General features: G+C 43.3%; 3 pseudogenes; all 3 read right to left on the reverse strand.

Moving 5' to 3' along the window:
* Positions 1-1,660: 1,660 nt before the first annotated feature.
* On the reverse strand, positions 1,661-4,011 carry LOC140361358 (uncharacterized; annotated as a pseudogene).
* Positions 4,012-4,107: 96 nt separating this feature from the next.
* On the reverse strand, positions 4,108-5,256 carry LOC140361359 (uncharacterized; annotated as a pseudogene).
* Positions 5,257-5,576: 320 nt separating this feature from the next.
* Positions 5,577-6,796, reverse strand: LOC140361360 (uncharacterized; annotated as a pseudogene).
* Between the last annotated feature and the right edge of the window lie 485 nt (positions 6,797-7,281).

A 7,281-nucleotide genomic window follows, 5' to 3' on the forward strand; every position in this document is an offset into this window, starting at 1 on the left:
CACATGACCACACACACACAGAAGTTCCCGGTCACTGGTCTCTCAGGTACAAAGGAACCAAGGAGCAAATGGGACATCAAAGAAACAGTGGTTTCAGGAAGGAGACAGTACATAACATTTGCATTAATTCAATTCACACGTCTTGCTGTCTTTGTCCAAGTGTGAAACAGAACGTGAGACGTCCTAGTCACTCCAGGACGTCCGGACATGGACATGTCCAGGCCAAGAGGAGTCGTGTCCGGCTGTTGACTGTGTTAGAAATAAATCCAATTAAGATGGAATTTGAAAATCGAAAAGCAAAGGGCCAGATTATATCACTTATGTGCTTTATCTTTTGTATTTTGTAAATATTTTTTCTACTTTAGTTGTACGTTCGGGACACGCGCTGGAATCGCTTAATTCAACTTGTTTCGACTTTGTTCGGCTGGATTATTGAGTGTTTTTCGTTGTGTCGTCGTGATGTGCGCTAGCTCTGAGCTAGCCCCCCCGGCCCCACCGGCCCCACCGCGCTCCTCGGCCACAGCCGCCGTATGGATCGGCGCCGGTGCGTTTATACAAAGGAGGAACTCATGAAACTGCGGAAAACCATCGTCTTACCCGGAGATCGTCACGTTATCCCGGCGGACATCCTAATTTTCCCCCTCCATCCCTTGTTGGGAAATGGGAGGTTTTGTCTATAGGAGTTTTTGTTTATAAGAGTTCTTCTATTGAGAGTGTTTTTTAAACTTCCTATATTCTGTGATCTGTCCTTTTCCTCTGTATCTACTGCGTTGTATCAATGAAATTTCCCCATGTGTGGACAATAAAGGATTATCTTATCTTATCTTTGTTACTGAAGTCAAGTGAGCCGTTGTTGGAGCTGTGGCTTGTGCCATATGTAATGATGCAAGAATGTGCATGTTTCTTTCTGTGATTACGTTCACTTGTAATGTGTGTGTCAATGACATGTTGTGACGTGAATAAAGAGCAAAATCATATTGACATCTTGGTGTAGTTAATATAATAATAAAAAAGAGATAAATATTGGCCTAAAATAATAAGTCTAGTCTGATTATATAACACTGCTCATTATTGGCCACGTTGTAACTGCTTGTTTTCAGGGAACTCAGCGGTGAATCGAATAAGTTGATTGTGATACTGATGTTGAAATATGTGGTCATGAATGTTTGATTAGATCCAAAGAAAAGAAAAAAACAGTCACTGACATTAAACCAATTGTGTTGCGTGAAGAAAATGACATTTCCCCTCATAAGAAAGACAAATAGGGTAAATAGAGTCAGAGCAACAATGGGCCGCTCAGCATGTCTGAGTCCAAGTGGACTGTCATTAACATCTTCTGTTTAGCACAGTTATTAATGACTGATATATTCCATTTGGAGTTATAATCCCACAGACACTTCATTTCACTTCAAAACAACCAAAAACCCTAAAAAGGGTAATCCATAATAACTCCATAATAATAATAATAATAATAATAATAATAATAATAATAATAATAATAATAATAATAATAATAAATTAACAATAAATACAAATGTCAAATGTCTTTCAGGCAGAAATACTGGAATTACTGTCAGTTATTTGAAGTCTGAGCTGAAATTTAGACTGTTTGATTTTGATATTCACATAAATTAAATATTTGTAAATTTAAAAGCAAATTCTAGCCATCACTACAATGAATAAAACACGTCTCAATAGCCTTGCCACACCTTGAGTGCTCCTGTCGGCCTCTTGCCACACCTTGAGTGCTCCTGTCGGCCTCTTGCCACACCTTGAGTGCTCCTGTCGGCCTCTTGCCACACCTTGAGTGCTCCTGTCGGCCTCTTGCCACACCTTGAGTGCTCCTGTCGGCCTCTTGCCACACCTTGAGTGCTCCTGTCGGCCTCTTGCCACACCTTGAGTGCTCCTGTCGGCCTCTTGCCACACCTTGAGTGCTCCTGTCGGCCTCTTGCCACACCTTGAGTGCTCCTGTCGGCCTCTTGCCATACCTTGAGTGCTCCTGTCGGCCTCTTGCCACACCTTGAGTGCTCCTGTCGGCCTCTTGCCACACCTTGAGTGCTCCTGTCGGCCTCTTGCCACACCTTGAGTGCTCCTGTCGGCCCTGCAGAACGCACTGGACTGACTTTGTGTCATCCAACTCTCCTATGCAACAACTATTCTGCAATAAAAACAGAACGATGTGAGAGATTATCATTAGCTACCATTTTTCTTTGTCTGTTTCGTATTATTTGGCCCGAGCGCCACGAGCTGGCGAGGGGCCTGACAGGTCCATAAGGCCGTGCCAGAAGGTAGCTCGCTTAGTCCACTTTTACCCAATACATTAAAATGAGGAGTAAGCTAGTATGCACTCATTTTCCTCTGTCTGACTTCAATCTGGTAAGATCAGGATAAGTGAGGCTTTCATATTGTGAATCACTTCACCTTTTGTCATTTTGTAGTGAAGCACCACAGTTTAATAAGATATTTAGTTCAACTGTTTTACAGGTCGTATAGACACATTTGTAACAGTAACAATGGGTCAACTTTGTATGGAGTTACTTTGGTACTGAAAGAAAAGGAGACAAAGAACTTTATGTCTTTTATTAACTACTTGATGCAAAGTGGTAATATAAATTACAAATCAGTACATTGATACTTTGAAAAGAATACATTGTTGTGAAGGTGAAAGAAAAGCAAAACAAATGGGCAATGTTTCTTAATTTGATTATTAAGTATTCCATGTACTTATAATTACTACAATTGACAGTTGTTGGCTGTTGTAGATGGGTTAGGGTACCCTAACCTAGTGGTCTTGTCTTTGTGTCCTGAAAAAGGAGGAAAAGGGGTAGTTAGTAAAACAGATTCTTTGGAAAAATCAGTTTCTTTGTAAATGTCATTAAATTAGTAATACTTTGATGATCTGATCTTAGTCTGCCTTCTCCCCCTTCACCTGTCCGGCATGGTTGAACCTGCCAGGGGTGTAGACCCCTGCCCTTCTTAGCTCGTGGGATCATGAAAGTACCCAAGCCCATCCACCACAGCAAGGTGTCAGATCACGGATGGGCCCCCCTAAACCGAGCTGGATGACCACTGCTCTGGAGGATAAATGCATTTAGAAAGAAATAAATGTGACTAGTTTGAAAAGATGAATCTACAGTTAACCATGTCTCTACCACAGCATTACAGTTAGGCCGCCAATGCTGTGTGCATGAAGCCAAATCTGACACATGTCGAGCCAAACCATGGACATTCATGAAAAAGAATGTCAGAACATGTGCCTCCAAGTGCCAGGGCAAACTTTGGACCATGAAGGGAGGCATGCTCTCAAGGGCCGCTCTGATGCCATTGTTGCAATAAATGCCATCTTCTTTAAAGTCTTGAATAATCAGACCCTCTAAACTCCTAACACGACTAAGGGCCACATACGCCTGACCCGCCGTAGATACTTTCTTAAGAGACACTATGGCTTTATCGATGGTTACACCTTGTACTTTATGTACTGTACACGCCCACGCGAGTTTTAGAGGAAACTGCCGCCGCTTTTCGCCTCTTTTATTGGCATGTTCCTCCTCTGGTTCTATGCGGGTAGAACCAGTCAGGTCTGCAGCGGTACGTGTTTACCTCCTTCTCTGCGCACCTACACCATCGTCGTCAAATTTAACATATATTGCTAAAGGAGACAGCTTTTCCTGTGGATTTTCAACTATATGTGTAACAAAGCCACATACCCCATTTACTAGACCGTCGGCTAAATCTACATTTTTACACAGCCTAACGCCTGCATTTACCCCCAGGATTAAAGTCTCCTCCAAACTGGCTTGTTTGGACTTATGGAGATGTCCTTTCAGTTGTTTTAATTCCCTGTCTTTTTGTCATACCCAAAATCTCGCGCACAGACTGGTATCGTCTCCTCGCATACTCGATTTAATACTTTGAAAGTATGATTTCACACAAACTCGTTTTTGGTGAAAATGTGCAACACGTCAGGATCTTCACTAGTTTCAAGACTTTGTAATAAAGCTCGATCGTCATCAAGCATGTGTGTTCCTCTTGAGCCGGTTTAGCAGCTCTGCAAGAGTCTTATCGCTTTGTCTCACTATTGTGCCGCAATTTTGAATAAATCTATTCCTAATCCTCTTCCTTGTACAGAGGATGACCCATGACTGGTGACAATTGAAAGAAATCCCTTACAACTATAATGGACAAATTTCCAAATGGAGAATGTACGTAAATATCTTTTTGTCGACCATAGATATTTCATCAATATTACAATTTGTAGATCAACGTATTTAGCACGCAATGTATTGAGCTTCTCCTCCCCCAGCGGTGTGTAGGGGAGGGAAATACTTGTACTGATACTAAATGTTGAATGGATAGTAGCCGCCTGTAAATTATATGCTGCTATCCCTGTCGGAGCCGTTAATAAAACGCTGACATTATCAGGACTCTGGCACGTAGGAGCCAATAACCGAGACGCCTCATATTGAATCGCTCTAATCAGGTGACTTTTCCCAGTGCCTGCTCCACCCGTAATAAAAACGTGTAATAGGTCAGGGTTCTTGCTTAAATTGCTGTATTTTTCTCACAAGTGAAAGACCCTCTTTACGACTCATGACATTTGCTTTCTCCACATGACCAATTTGCTGATTGCTCACGGCCAAGTCGGGAATGGGCTCTTGCTCATGCTCAGAGTTGACTCCCTGCATCATCTCTCTGTTCTCCTCCTTGCATCCTCTAAGACGTCATCACCGTCCATCTGCTCCTGGACCTCCTCCAGGTCCTCAGCCGCAAGTTCAAAGCAACGCCTATTTGAATCAACAATCGATTTAACTGTATGTAGGGACCTGTCACTCAAACGAACTTCACAGTTGTTATAAAATTCCTCAAACGTATCATACGGAGGCGGCTTAAGGTCAGCCTCAATGCGATATGGCAGGAATAACTGAAGGATACTTTGATGAAATAACTCTAACTTTAGTCTCATAAAACCGTGCATCATGAAAAACTGCAGGCTTGGTCCGTGTTCTTTTAATAATTGCACCCAAATGATTTTGTAACATAATAGATTTTTTTACATTTGTCAGACTGAGTAAGCGATACTCGGATAAGAATGTCATAATGCACATTAAAGGTCTCGTTATGTGGTCTACCCAAGTAACGATCAATAGTGTTTCTCATCCAAATATCGTCCGGCCTTTCCTCATCTATTTCCTCATCTATTTCCTCATCTATTTCCTCATCTATTTCCTCATCTATTTCCCTTATGGCTCTGCTCATGTGAACTATATTATCGCCTGTTGGAATGAATCCCTGTTACACCATAGACAGCTTCCTGCGCAGACCATCTCGATTATGAAGATGACTAACATTTTGCTCTAAGATTACCTTTAGAAGCCTATTTTGTGCACAACTTAAGAGCAAACACATTTCACTTCCAGACCAAGAAATTTATGAAATAATGTACACAACACAAGCCCGCGCATCTATAACAAACTGGATGTCCATATTGGCATTCCAGCAAATGAATAACTTCTCGTTGTAATTATTAATCCAGACTTTGTCGAGTTCCCTGTCTGAAACTGTGTGTGTGTGTCCGCCTAAAACGCCGTACACACTGTGATAACCCAAAGGACGCAAACAATTCCTGAGCACTAAGAGACAGGTTATGTTCATCAAGAACCCTAACCCTTCTTAAGCGCAGCCATAATAACTTCAGCTTGTTCCCTTGTAACAAGTGGGACAGATTCAGCTGTTTGATGAACGTACGCATCAATATTGGGCAGGGCAAATTAAAATAGCACACCTTTTTACCTTTACTACACGTTTGGAGTGACTTTTGGACTGCTGCTGCACCAAAGTAACTTTTTCCAATAGATGTGGGTTTGAGGGCCGTTTACAGGTGACTTATTTATCCACAAACGTAAAGACCTCCCGGTCAGAGTTTACCCCAAGTTTCAGAGCCTGGTCTATCCAATGAGACGGTGACAGTGTGGACTTGCCCTCTGCTGGAATTCTATGCAATAGAAATAATCTATGACTTTATTGATGGTTGAGCTGGTGACATAATAACTTTATGTAAAAATCTGTGCCAACGGGAGTCAAACATGCAAGCCGCGGTTACAGGGTGACGATGCAAAAGGTCACATCTCTCAGCCCAGTCCAAATCTGCACCCTCCGGGTCCAACCTTCCTGCTTTAAGAGTGTTTTCAAGAGGCTTGGCCACCGGAGATCTGCAGAACTAAAGGAGCAAAACCACCACGGAATACCGAGCTGACGAATGAATACAACAAAAAAAGTGTGCCGACTGCAAGAAGGGCGGCGTTCCTCTTATAGGTGTCATAAAGCGATAACCGTTATCAAACTGTAGTAATTCCTGTAAAGCAGCAATACCATGACCGGAATGTCGCTTTTCGCAAAGCTATGGGCACACAACCTGCTCAACTTCCAACATGTTTAATGCCAAAAAGAAAAACTTAACTTTTTCTGCAAACCTGCCATCCACATGCAATAGTCTGTTAACGAAATATCGGCACAAGGTTAAACGTGTTTTCCGAGGGGTATGAAATGTATCGCCTTCAAAGAGAAACTCTTTTGAAAAGCATTTAGCTTCATCTTCTTTATCCTTTAACAAACTTACCGGGCTGTTACCCTCAGCCGGAGCTAAATCTAAAACACCCTCAAAAAAGTTATCAAGAGCCTCCTGAGTTATATCAACAGGCATGAAGAATGTGTCCTGGTACATGCAGTGCCACTGTCGATCATGGACAAGCTCATCATCTAATTCTTCTGCAGGATCCTGCTCCACCCAATTTACCATTACTTCAATAATGTCCGCTACGTTAACGTCCGCTCCCGTACCCTTAGCCGCTACGTTAACGTCCGCTCCCGTACCCTTAGCCGCTACGTTAACGTCCGCTCCCGTACCCTTAGCCGCTACGTTAACGTCCGCTCCCGTACCCTTAGCCGCTACGTTAACGTCTGCTCCCGTACCCTTAGCCGCTACGTTAACGTCCGCTCCCGTACCCTTAGCCGCTACGTTAACGTCCGCTCCCGTACCTTTAGCCGCTACGTTAACGTCTGCTCCCGTACCCTTAGCCGCTACGTTAACGTCCGCTCCCGTACCCTTAGCCGCTACGTTAACGTCTGCTCCCGTACCCTTAGCCGCTACGTTAACGTCCGCTCCCGTACCCTTAGCCGCTACGTGAACGTCTGCTCCCGTACCCTTAGCCGCTACGTTAACGTCCGCTCCCGTACCCTTAGCCGCTACGTTAACTTCCGCTCCCGTACCCTTAGCCGCTACGT

Source organism: Eucyclogobius newberryi, unplaced genomic scaffold, assembly GCF_026437365.1.
Source record: "Eucyclogobius newberryi isolate DKJ021-1_F unplaced genomic scaffold, fEucNew1.0.hap1 SCAF_159, whole genome shotgun sequence".
Lineage (NCBI taxonomy): Eukaryota > Metazoa > Chordata > Actinopteri > Gobiiformes > Gobiidae > Eucyclogobius > Eucyclogobius newberryi.